The sequence below is a fragment of the Gossypium hirsutum genome, chromosome A10 (genome assembly GCF_007990345.1).
Source record: "Gossypium hirsutum isolate 1008001.06 chromosome A10, Gossypium_hirsutum_v2.1, whole genome shotgun sequence".
NCBI lineage: Eukaryota > Viridiplantae > Streptophyta > Magnoliopsida > Malvales > Malvaceae > Gossypium > Gossypium hirsutum.
The window spans coordinates 41,501,871-41,515,981 of record NC_053433.1 but is presented as its reverse complement, the minus strand read 5'-3'; the positions used below and the strand labels follow the sequence as shown (position 1 = coordinate 41,515,981).

At 34.2% G+C, this 14,111-nt stretch overlaps 1 non-coding gene across 1 annotated transcript; it reads right to left on the bottom strand.

The window, feature by feature from the left end:
• Positions 1-11,685: 11,685 nt before the first annotated feature.
• Positions 11,686-11,792, bottom strand: LOC121208956 (small nucleolar RNA R71). The gene has a single exon (XR_005904078.1). It is a non-coding gene; the product is annotated as a small nucleolar RNA R71 (small nucleolar RNA).
• Positions 11,793-14,111: the final 2,319 nt, after the last annotated feature.

Here is a 14,111-nt window from a genome sequence, read left to right as displayed (position 1 = left end):
CCGACACTTTCCAAAGTGAAACTTATTACAACTATTACATCATGGTTTTTGGTTTCCTGCACTCCCCACACTAGTCGCCATGGGAGATGAAGATCGTGTATTGGGTCGCTTAAAGCTTCTTGCTTTACTCGAATGTCCCACTGATAAATTGGAGCATTCCTGATAACTTCTCGACTTCTTTGTGGGAGATGTGTATGTCTTTCCCATGAATATCTTACTTGAAACCTAAGCTTTCCTCTCCACTTATTTCTTTTCATTACTTAGCTCTTCAGCTTTCTTAGCTTTACCAGCTAACACGGTGAACTCTCTTATTTCTAGGATCCCAATCAATAGTTTAACATCCTCATTTAGTCTTTCCTCGAAGCATTTACACATTTCTGCTTCATTCTGAACCCACTCTTGGGCATACTAGCTCAATCGGACAAAACCCCATTCATATTCTGACACAGTCCATTCCCTTTGCTTAAGCTCTAGAAATTCCTTTCTCTTCTGATCTAAGAACCTTTGATTGATTTACTTATTCTTAAATTCAACTTGGAAGAACTCCCATGTAATATTTTCTCTCAGTGCAACTAAGGATATAGTCTTCCACCAGTTGTTTGCAGTGTCTTTCAGTAGAGATACCATGCACTTCAAGCATTCCTCGAGGGTACATGACAACTTGTCAAGAACTCGCACGGTGTTCTCAAGCTAGAACTCAGCCCGTTTCGAATCGTCATCAATTGTAGCCCTAAACTTTTCAACCCCATATTTCCTAAGTTTGTCTACTGGAGCTTTACCAATTCTTACTGGTGCAATACCTTGTGGTACTTCTTATTCAAATCGTGTAGGAGGTGGGGGAGGTTGTAGTATAGCAGGGTTGGTTCTCAAGTACTTACCAAACCATACATCCATTATTGTGAAAAAGGCTGCCTTTGCCTCTTCTCGACCACTAGACATGGGCCTCCTACTACTACTAGATGTGGCGCACTATACAGAAGCATGAGCATGGCTCTCGGCTTCCTTAGGCTTATCTCGAGCTTGGTTGGAAGACATTTACTGTATATAAATACATTTGAAACGGTTAAGAGATGTCACATTATCATAACTTGTATAATGGCATGTATAGCTAGACTCGATACATGCTACGTTAGTCCAAGAATTGACTAAATCATATGTGACAGTCCAAAATTGACCCTAGTCGGGAAGTGGTTTCGGGACCGCTAAACCGAGTCATAAAAATAATTAGCTGTCATATTTGATGCTTATTATATGTATATATGCATGTGCGAAAATTTCATATTTGAATTTTGTTTAATTGTAGGTGAATTTTAGTAAATAGGACTTATGTGAGAAAATTTTGAAATGTGATAGGTTAATTTATAAGGACCTATTAAAGCATGTAGTGAAAATAATGGCTTTGCATGTCAAATACTCCTTTTTTTATACATAGTGGCCGACCATGATGGAGCATATATTAGAATATGTGGTAAATTTCCATGAAGTGGTCATTATTTTATGAAAAAGAAAGGAAATAATAAAAGAAATACTAAGGATAATAAAAGAGAAAAAAAAAGGGGTTATTACCTTGTTCTTCTTAGCCGTACAAGAAGAAGAAAAAGAGGGGGGGCAAAGGCATTCGGCCTTTTGAATGAAGAGAAGGTTAGTAAATTTTGTTAATCTTTCTTTTGAAATCTTAGTTTGTTCAGGTTAATCATCACGTTTTTCTTACCTAGCCATACTAAAATTTTGAATTTAGAGTGTTGGATGGAACTTTCGGTTATGGTATGTGTGAGAAGAACTTGATTTTTTTCTTACCTTTAAGTTTTGATGGATAAAGAAACAAAAGATTGTTGATGAAAGAAATTAATGTGTTAAGAGATTATATGAAACTTATTCATGTTTATATATGTTATATGCATTGAAAATGGTTGATGATTTTGGATGTGATTAGATTGAATCGGCCATGGTATATCCATAAGTATGATTTATGCTTGTTATGTTACTCATGGTTAAAACGATTCGGCTATGGTTCATGTAAAAATAAAATATACATGTGAATTTAAAAGATGGTATGAACAAATATGGAGTTTTGCTAGTTTAGGATTATTCGGCCAAGTGTTTATGTGGTGGAAATTAAGTGTTAAATGGAATGAAAATGATATTATATGGGGGTATGTATATTCGGCCATATGAGTAAATATATAGATGATGTTAAATTTGATTATGTATAATGGGCCATATAGAGTACACATTGTGATATTAACTTTAATTCTCTATAATTGATCAAGTGGGTGATATTGGTTTATATGGTTGAATTTGAATTATGAATATGTACCTTGAAATAAAATATATCATCGACTATGTTACTTTGGAAGTAAGAATGCATTCGGCCTTGAGACAATTTATAAGTATTAGTTAAGGTTCTAATGTTTTGAACAAGAATGGTTGTAAGATGAAATGAAAATTATTAAAATATATATGAGTAATTAACAAGGGTGGTTGCCGTGTATATAATATTTATGTGTGTTTTATTGAAATACTTATTGGGTTAATTTTAGTAATTGGATCTTAGGTGATCAATAACCGAATGGCTTAAAGTTAGTAAAAAGCATAAGGTGAATAAAAATAAAATGTTGCCGTATGCTTCTTTTGATATGAAACTATTAATGTTATGGGATATAAATAACTAGCAAGGTAATTAAACTAGTTGATTTATTTATTTAAGCTCAAGAACCTAAAGGAGAGGCGTCCAACAAGGGGAAATCGAAGGTCATCGAGTAGCTGACTTGGAATTATTTTACCCAACATAAAGTAAGTCATTAAGCATATAGTTTGTATTAATTTAAATGGTCATAACGTCTATGTAATGATGCTGAATGGAATGATAAATATATATATATACATGTATGTATGTGGTGATGAAAGTGTTGAATGAAAAGAAAAGAGGTGAGATGTATTGAGTTGTTGATCTCGGCACTAAGAGTGCGGGTATAAACATTTATGATCATGAGATTGGCGCTAAGTGTGCGGGTTTAAATTGTACAGCACTAAGTGTGCGAGTTTGATTATGTAGCACTAAGTGTGCGAGTTTGATTATATAGCACTAAGTGTGCGAGTTGATTATATAGCACTGAGTGTGCGGACTTAATATATACTTTTGAATCACTATGGACACTAAGTGTGCGACATTATTGAGTTGATCACGGACAGCGGATCGGGTAAGTACCTTGAGTTCGTGACTAATAGGCGTTATGTTTATATTTGAAGTTGAGCTTGGTAAGTTTGAACCTATGTGACAATTATAATTGAAGTCACGTACATAAGATTTATCGTGGAATAGGTGAAAGGTCGTTTAGTTGTATGATTGTAACGAAAATAAAATGATGTATGAAAATGCCTCGAATATCCTATTGATTAGTATATGGAATGTGAATGCATGACTTGGTATGAGATTGAACCGATAGGTTTGAGGAACTATGGTATGGTTCGGTATGGATGGAGTAACTAGCCTCGTTCCATTTTGCTTCCTCTTGTGATAATGTTATTAATGGATGGTAGTGCATTGCTTATGACTTACTGAGTTATATACTCACTCGGTGTTTCCTTGTCACCTATTTTAGGTTTCTTGGACTCGTCTCTTTTTGCGTGATCGGGCCGTCATCGGAGTCATCACACCGGCTAGCAACTTTTGGTATCTTCTTTTTAGTCAGTCTAGGAGAACATTTCGGCATGTATAGGCTAATACGTTTTGTTGAAATTTGGTATGTAAACTTTTAGCCATGCGAAAATGGCATAAATGTTCGGTTGGATTTGGTTTTATAACGTTAGGTCGTAAGTCTTGGTAATTCGATTTTTATGCCATATGTCATGGCTGATTAATTTTGGTGTTAAGATTCATGATATGGCAATAGTGTAGTAGGGAGATGTTTGACAATGATTAGCCTTTGGTATGGCTAGTCATGATTATAATTTTGTGATATGTATGATGAATTACTAGTTAGATCAATGAGAAATCACGAAATGGGCATAGTTGCTTCAGTAACAGATGCTGGCAGCAGCAGTGACGTGGGATTGAAAAATTACAAAAATTAGTGGGAATGGAATTAAATAGTGAATAAATTATGTAATCGAATCTCGATGAGTCTATTTTCATATAGAAGTAACGAAACGATCATATGGACAGTATGTTAAGAGATATTCAGGTTCTCGTGAGACAGGGCCAGAACGGTTTCTGGGTTCCCTGTTCCGACTTTGGAAATTCATTATAAATTAACCAGAGATAATTAGGAGTCATGCAATATATGTATAGATTCCTCTCTGAGTCTAGTTTCTATAGAAACAAACGGAATCAGTATTGAAGCTCTGTGCAGGGAGTTATCCAAATCGTAATGCATGAAGGTCAGTGTAGTCGCACCCTGTAATAGGGGAGAATTTAACTAATAAACTGTACTAATTGGCCCAACCAAAAATTCTACAAAAATTCTTCCATATATGTATATGAGTCTAGTTCCAGGGAAAATTTACGGAACTGGATTTCGAGTTTCAGAACTCAAGATATGATTTTTAAAGCGACTAGTACGCAGATTAGCAGCTTGTCTAGGAAATGTCAAATAAGTGGTTTGAAGTCTGTTAACACCTCGTGTTCGACTCTGGCGACGGTCTCAGGTTTGGGGTGTTACATCATAGCTTTGATACCACTAAGAGTAACACCCCTTACCCGTATCCATAATCGGGATAGGGTATGAGGCATTACCAGACACGTACACAAATGTTCATGCTAAATCGGGCGATAAAATTTCTTTGAAATCATAATTCAATCATACACAAGCATAATATCCCTTATACGGGCATACGAGGCCCAAAAAATGCATTAGGGATGGTCTGAGATCAAATCGGAAACTTTGGAAAACTTTTACTTTAGAACATAGTCACATGCTCGTGTGAAATAGGGGACACGCCCGTGTACCCTCGGCACGCCGGTGTCCTCAGGCCGTGTAACTCTCTATTTATGACGTCAACACCAAAATAGGGTGACACGGCCTTATCACACCCCCGTGTGGCCAGACTTTATGGTCAATTAAAAATTAAATAATTTTTCATAAAATGGTGTAGACTTCACATGGTCAGATTACACGCCCATATGGGTAGGCCGTGTCCTTCACACAGCCAAGACACACACTCGGGGCTTAGCCCGTGTGTTTACGACTAGGCATTCTGACTTGTAAAACTAAAGTGTAGGGGACACACAACTAAACAACACACCCATGGGGTAGACCGTGTGTGACACATGGTCTAGACACACGCCATTATGTCTACCTATGTGGACAAATTCTAGGCTAATTTCCAAGCCATTTGTCACCCATAGCGGTTCACCAACTTATACATTTTTCTTAATATGCAACAAAGCACATTTAGATGCTCCAATACTAATATTCATGATTAAATTATGACCCTAATGTAACCTAGCACTACCTCAAATTTACATGCTTCTTCTAATCTTTCCATGCCAATTTATCAGCACTAGGCCTTATATTCTTCTTTCCCACTTTACACATTTATAACATTGTTAAGGCCATATTTAATAATCATGGTTCATTCACCAATCAAACATATCATTACTAACATCCATCATTCACAAGCAACCACATCAACATGAACACATTGCATGCATACATGATTAATAAGGCTTATAACCCAATAGTGAATATATGCCATATCTCATGGCCATATACAAAATGAATTTATCAATCATCAAAAGCCATCACACTTGGTCAAATCAATGATACATATGACAAAAAGACTAATTAACCTATACATGCCATTATATCAAAATGAATGTAATAGTCTGATTTCAACCCTAGTCGAAATAATTATTTGGGAACCAGAAATCTGAGTTAGAAAAATATTTAAATATTATTTTCTGTGCCTATTATAAGTGAATTGACATGTGTGAAAGTCTTGTGTGAAAATTTAATTGTTTGTGTGCTTAATTTGCAAAAAGGTAATTTGCAAAAAGGGCCTAATCTCGTAAAGTGTAAAAGATGTGTGCTAGATGTTAAAGTACATATTTGAGTTGGATTTCTAAAGCATGGGTCCTTATGTTGTTATTTGTCCATTGAAAATGCTAATGGACTAAAACAACCATCCATTAAATGGTTTTATAGTTGTTATAAAAGGGAAAATTAGGAAAAATGGTTATAAAAGTCATATTAATAAAATAAAAAGGAAGAAAATTCAAAAGGATAATAAAATAAAATTCAAACTAGGGTTCGGCTACTCTTTTTGGTGATTAAGGTATGGTTTTTGGTCCGTTTTCGATAATTTTTACGTTTTTGTAATCGTTGCTTTGTGTTTTACAAAGCCCATGCTTGAATTTTTTATTTTGGTGAATATTTTGAAATGTTCCATGGATGAATTCATGAGCTTTAGGTTGTTAATTGATGAAATATGAAATTTTGATGTTGGGTTTTTATGTTTTATCTTTGGATTTATGGTGATTTTGAGTAAAATGGGCTAAATTGTGAAATTTGTAAATTGAAGGACTAAAATGTGAAATAAATGAAATGTGTGGACTAGTATGAGTACTAGGAGAATTCAGTCAAGCACGAGTATATGAAAATTATGTGTATTTTGTGATTTTGTGAATTAGGGACTAAAGTGTCAAAATGTGTAAATGTGAGGGCTAAATTATAAAATGCCCTAAATGAATGTTTATGGGTTGAATTGAATTACTTGGTGAATAAAAGGGTTAATTTTGAATAATATAAATCAATAAAAGAGGAATTCAGACTTAGACCGAGGGAAGTCAAAGATTGTAGAGTAAACAATCCAAGTTGACAATTCCGAATACGAGGTAAGTTCGTACATAGGACATGATGATGTAAGTATATATTGCTGTTTTGATTATACATAGATGTATATATAATTGAGTTAGACAAATTCGATGATAAAACAATGGTATTTGGCACTAAGTGTGCGAGTTAATTTAGTTTCGACTATATGAGGCACTAAGTGTGCAATATCGAAATAGCTTCAGTTAATTGAGATGGCACTAAGTGTACGGAATTATTATAGCTTCAGCTAATCTTTAAAGCACTAAGTGTGCAGATGTTTAAAGCATTGGTTATATTCGAAAAATCTTAAAATATCCGAACAAGAGGTGAGAATGAAAACGAATGAATACGGGAATGTTCAGGTAAGTATAATACCTACGTGGTAGATGGTATAATGCCTATAAAGTTTATTGAATTTGGTACAAACATATAGATGATGTTGGCATGGACTTGATGACTGAGTTGAGAATATATAAGTCCTTATGTGTTGATGTGTCATATTTTATATACTGTTTGATGTTTTTGGTGCAAGCTTACTAAGCTTTTGAAAGCTTACTTTGTGTATGTCTGTATTGTTTTATAGATATCGGTGCTATTGCAAGCTCGAGGATCGTCAAGGATTTTCAGCACACTATCGAACCTCATTTTGGTATATTTGAAATTGTATATTTTGAAGTATAGCATGTATAGGCTAGTAGTTGTGGGATTATGTTTTGTGATGTATATATTTAGCCATGTGATTTGGCTAGCTTATGTTTGAACTTATAGTTTGATAATGGTATATGATATGTGCTGCCAATGTACAATTTGGTATGTTTTGGTTGGTTAAAAGAGATGGTACAATGGCAAGTTTGGTAAGTTCATAGCATATGTTTGAATGATGTATCGGTCATTTGGTTAGGTATGATGTTAGTTTAAGTTTTGGTATGAATTGAGTGATGAATTGAGAATGGAAATATTTGGTAATGTTTTAGCATAAATTATGTATGATTTGGTATAGATATTGGCTGAAAAGGTTAAGTAAATATGCTTGTTTCTTTGCTTGTAGGTTGACCCATTTTGGGGTGGGAAATTGGTTATTCAAATGGACTATTTTTGTCCAAACGGGCTAAGACGCGGGCGTGTGTCTTAGCCTTGTGTGACACACAGCTATGTTGCATGATCATGTGTCCCCTGGGGTACGCTACAATTGTAAGTCAGGCCTGAAGAAGGCCAAAGCACACAGGTGTGTGGCTAGCCATGTGGCCAAAGTCAGACTCGACCACAGCCAAGGCACACGGGCGTGTCTTGTAGCCATGTGGGCAAGTCAGTAGCTATGCCCTGATTTGCCACAGCTTAGACACACAGGTGTGTCTAAGGCCGTGTGACCATTTAAAAGTTGAAGCCGCGTGACCATTTAAAAGTTGAATTTTTTTTAAGTTCTGAAACTTTCATATGTTATCGAATTGATCCTGAAAGCATGTTTTAGACTTCGTACAATCGTTTTAAGTTCATGTTGATACGAGTGACCTATGGTTATTTAAATGAAAGGATATTTGATGTTTGATGGCTCTGATCTGTGTTTATGAGTCTGGTAATGCCACTTAACCTATTCTGGCGACTGTTACGGGTGTTACAATGAATAATTCTTTTATACCCAAAATAAGATTGTTGATAGTGTGATCAAAGCTCTAACCGTCCCTCAACCTTCACGAGTCCAGAAACACTATAAGACAAGGGAAAAATAAAATGGGGCAAGCATTACATGCTTAGTAAGTTCATATAACGGAAAGTAACTTACCGGTTATTTTAAACACATAATTTGAATAAGCCATACTATCCATCAATTATAGACAATGTTCCCTAAACACATGCAGTCAATTAACAAGTTAGTCACAAATATTCCAAGATAAATAGATGAGCTCATTATATCATGTACACATTCTATTTCACGTTTCTCATGTGTTATAAATATATGCATTTTATCCATTGAGTTATTGAATTCCTGATGGATATTTCATCATGTACCAAACTCTAAGTGTACTATTTTATTATCCGTCAATTCATATCCAGTAGTATCTTTTTGGTACACTCTCGAGCCATATATCTTATAGTAGAATTACCAGTCCAGGCTAAATTCTAGGTGTATCATATACTCTAAGGGTTTTTTCAGATTATCAATCCAGGCTAAATCCTTTATATGACAAATAATTCCCTATAGAGATAAATCTAGATTATCAGTCCAGGCTAAATCCAGTTAATTAGGATTACCAGTCCAGGCTAAATTCTAATTAAAACTTGTACTCGATAGACTTATTTCAGGATTACCCGTCCGAGCTAAATCCTTTCCATAATGAGATCAATGGATTACCCGTCTGGACTAAATCCTTTTTGCAACACATGCAGGATCCCATTTCACATAAAAGATAACCTATCCATCGGAATTCAGTATTTAAACGGATTACAACCCTTTTTTCGATAAATTCTGAGTTTATGGACATTTTCACACAATTCAATATTTTTACATTACACAGTAACTCAACAAATAAAATCAACATATTTACATATCTAATTAAGTTACACGAACTTACCTAGACCATTCATGTTTGAATTCTGACTATTCCAAAACGTTTTGTTTTCCACGGTCTACTTTCGGGATTGGTCTTTTCGTGTCTATATAAGCAAATTAAATTATTAATTCATCACATTTCTCAATTTCAGCCCAAAAACTTGCTCTATGGCAAAATTACCCTTTTACCCCTAACTTTGCACGTTTTTACATATTGTTCTCTAGGCTCGTAAGATGAAATGCATGCATTTTCTTGGTTACCCAAGCCTAGCCGAACCTATACCATGCACATATCATCCCACATTTTCCTTTATTTCACATTTTTACTACTCATTTATACACCTTTTCCAAACAAGTCCTTTTTAAGTGTTTTCACTAAAAACCACTTTGCAAAAGATGTTTATCACACATCAAACATTCATATTCCTCCATTAAACATCAAGATACAAACATGGCACACATGGGTCAAATTTCAGACATGAACCCTAGCTCAAAATATGGCTAGAAATGGATAGATCATGCTTCAAAGGCTTCAAAAATGCAAAAAAACATTAAAAACGGGGTTAGGGAGCACTTACAATCAAGCTTGAAATGTTGAAAACCCTAGCAATGGAACCCCTTGAATTTGGCACACTATGAGGAAGATGGACAACATTTTTTCTTGAATTTTCCCTTTTTATTCTTTAATTAACCAAATGACCAAAATGCCCTTTTTGTTAAACTTTGAATTTTTATCCATGCATGTCCATTTATGTCCAAAATTTTAGAACATGGTCAATTTGCTATCCAAGGGGCTCTAATTAATAATCCAACTCAATTTCCTGCTAAGAGCTTCTAGAACTCAAGTTTTGCAACTTATTCAATTTAGTTCCTACAATCAAATTGGGTATCTTAGCCGTAAAACTTCCTTGTGAAATTTTCACACAAGCATGCATTCACATCCTAAACCTTATAACAATCATAAAATAATTATTTCTACTTCGAATTTGTGGTCTCAAAACCACTGTTTTGACTAGGCTTAAATCAGGATGTTACATGTTAGGTTGATTGCATTTTGTTTGCTAAAATTGTTGAACTTGTGTTTATGTTGATATAGCCCTCAGTAAGATGCTTGATTAAGTAAAATCATGAGTAAGTTATTCTTGCATTACAATTGCGAGGTAGCTAATGAATTAATTATTTTAAAGTATTGAAATTGTAATTAATGGACACAGTATTTAATTAGTGGTTATTTAAACATCTAAGGTAGCTGAGGGTTAAATTAGCAACGGTATCTGACGATACATTTGTCTTGCATAACTTGCAAGATTATTATGATTAAACTGTTTCAAGGTAGGGATACCTTGTTATCTCACGTAGTCTTTTATGTGCTTATTATATTTAATTAATCGTTTGAATTGACATAGGGATATGTACAAGAGATTATTTCAATTTAATAAGTATGTAGGTGCAATAACATATTTGCCTATTAAGATTTGTTTAATCGGTTGAATTGACATAGGGATATAATCAAAAGATGAATGGATTTTTGTAGGTGAGTATGTTCATAAGTTAGCAAATTACGAGTTGCCGTGAATTTATTCATAACAATATAAACATGACTTTAATAACTCTAAGTTAAGAAATAATTGATCTAACATAATTATGTCAAATTAAAATTGTATTTTGAAATTGTGCATTTGAGATTTATTTATTTTACTTTTTGTTAGTTTTGCATTTTGGTTTATTTTTTAGTTCAATTTTAACTTAATTAATTTTTTTGTAATTATTTCAGATGTTTTTAAGTATTAACTGAATTATTGATTTACCCCTTGTAAACCCCGAGAATGGATGAACTTTTCAACAGTGAAGAAGACAAGCAAGTCAGAAGGGGACCAAATGAACTTAAAAAATTCAAATTAAGGAGACGGAGCAAACCCTGCTCAAAATCCTATCTTTATTGCTAATGATAGGGATAGAGCTTTAAGATAGTATGCCGTGCCAGTGTTTCATGATCTTAATTTGGGTATTAGGAGAACCAAAATTGAGGGACAGCAATTCGAGCTGAAGCCTGTGATGTTTTAAATGCTTCAGACTATGGGCCAATTCAGTGGAATGTCTACCAAAAATCCTCATCTCCACTTAAGACTATTTATAGAGGTGAGTGACTTTTTCAAGTTAGCCGGAGTATCCGAAGATGTATTACAATTGAAGCTGTTCCCATATTCACTAAGGGATAGAGCTCGAGCCTGGTTGAACTCACTGCCACCAAATTCAATTTCCACATGACAAGAGTTAGCAGAAAGATCCCTCATGAAGTATTTCCCACCTAGCAAGAATTCTAAGTTGAGGAACGAGATCACTGCCTTCCAACAAATGGATGATGCGTCCTTGTATGATGCATGGGATAGGTACAAAGAATTATTAAGAAAGTTCCCTCATCATGGAATCCCATATTGCATCTAACTTGAACGTTTTATGATGGTCTCAATGCTCACACGATGATTATAGTGGACGCTTCTGCTAACAGTGCTCTCCTTTCTAAGTCTTATAATGAGGCTTATGAAATCATTGAGTGTAACATCCCTTACCTGTATTCGATGCTGGAACTGGGTATGAGGCACTACCGGACTTATGCTTAAACAAAAGTTCAAAACTAAAACATGAATTTCCACTCAAATTTAAAACTTTTCGAAAACATTCATATCATCCCTAAAACAAGCCTACGAGGCCCTAAACATGCATTGGAGTTGGTTTAGGACTAAACCAAGAACTGTAGAAAATTCTACAACCCTTAGAAAATTTTTCATCAAAACAAGGTCACACGCCCATATGGTTTGGGACACGCCCATGTGGGTAGGTCGTGTGGTCATACAAGCCCGTGTTCCTAACCTGTGTAACTCTCTATTTATGACGTAATCAACAAATTAAAGTCACATGGCCGAGTCACACACCCTTGTGCTTAGGCCGTGTGGACGATTTATTTTTCATAATTTTTCATAAAATTGGTGCAGACTTTACATGCCCTGGGCACACGCCCATGTCCATGGGTCGTCTCCTTCACACGAATGAGACACACGACTTTGTCTTTGCTTGTATGGACAAAATAAGGCTATTTACCAACCTACACCACAACACGCAACACCAATCCAAGCATATACATACAACCAAATCAACCATAAACTGTAACAGCCCGATTTTAGCTAAATCAAAAAAGTGGTTTCAGAACCACAAATTTGATGTCAGAAAATTTATTTAAATATCATTTTTTGTTTATAGCATGTTATTATATATTTTTGAAAGTTTCGTGAAATAATTTTAGTGTTTGAATGCTTAATTTGATAAAAGGACTAAATCGCATAAAATGCAAAAGTGACATTCTATATGTTAAATGTGTTTAATTACTATGATTTATTAAATGAAAGGTCCTTATGATGATATTAGACCATTTATAGTGGAATTTTACATAAATGGGCATTAAATGGATGATATTAAATGTTTTATAATAAGGTTAATTTTGTAAATTGGTTATTAAGGCATAATAAATAAAACCAAAATAAAAAATTTTAGTTTATTCATCATCTTTGAACTGAAAATTAAAGAGAAAGGAAAATATTTAGGGCTTGTGATATTCAGCACCTTTGAAGCTTGATTAAGGTATGTTTTGAGCTCAGTTTTTTATGATTTCTATGTTTTTGTGATCGTTTCTTTGAGTATTAGCTAGCCCATGCCCTAATTTTCCCATGCCATAATTTTTAAGTTTGTTGGTGATTTTGTAAAATGCCATTTTTGAATCCATGAGCTTTGTGATAGTTGATGATGAAAAATGGTAGATAAATGATAGGTTTTAATGTTTTGTAACGTGATTTTTGAAGAAAATACAAGTTAGGGATTAAATTGTGAATTTTGTAAATTGAGGGTTTGAAATGTGAAATAAATAGAGGTTTAAGGCTGCTAAGAACTCTATAGAAATTTGGCACTCATGAATTTGAAAAGAAATTATGTAATTTGTGTTTCTATGAAATAGGGACAAAATTGAGAAAATGTGAAATTATAGGGGTTAATGTGTAAAATGCCTCATTTGTGTGTTTTGGATGAAATTAAATGAAAAGATGATTAAATTAGTTAAATTTCAATTCATATAGATCAAGAAAGAAAGAAATTAGATTTAGATTGGGGGCAATGGAAAGTTGTCGAGCTGTCGATCTGATTTGTTCATCGTATATACGAGGTAAGTTCATATACAAATAAATGTCTTTAAATTGAATTATATGTGTTTAATTGTCATTGAATTGCTATGAATGTTGAATGATCAAATAAGAGCAATAATCAACAGGGTTACGATATCTGAAAGTCCCGTACGAACCTAAGGAATAGTATAGGATACGAATGTCATGACATTAGTATTAACGAGATGTGATTATGTGTAAGACCATGTCTAGAACATTGGCATCATTATGAGATTACGTGTAAGACCATGTCTGGGACATTGGCATCATTATTTGATTTTGTGTAAGACCATAGATGGGCTATCGGCATCGATATGTGATAACATGTAAGACCATATCTAGGATATGGCATTGTATGAGATATACGTGATTTTCGAGTATCCTTAACGATTCCAAAAGGTTAAATGGGCAAAGTAAATTCGAGAAAGAATGTGTGAACAAGTTAAGTTATTCAGGTACATACGAGATTCATACGAGTATTGAAAAATGAAGTATTTGATGAATTCAATTACAATATTGAATATGTATACAATGAGAAAG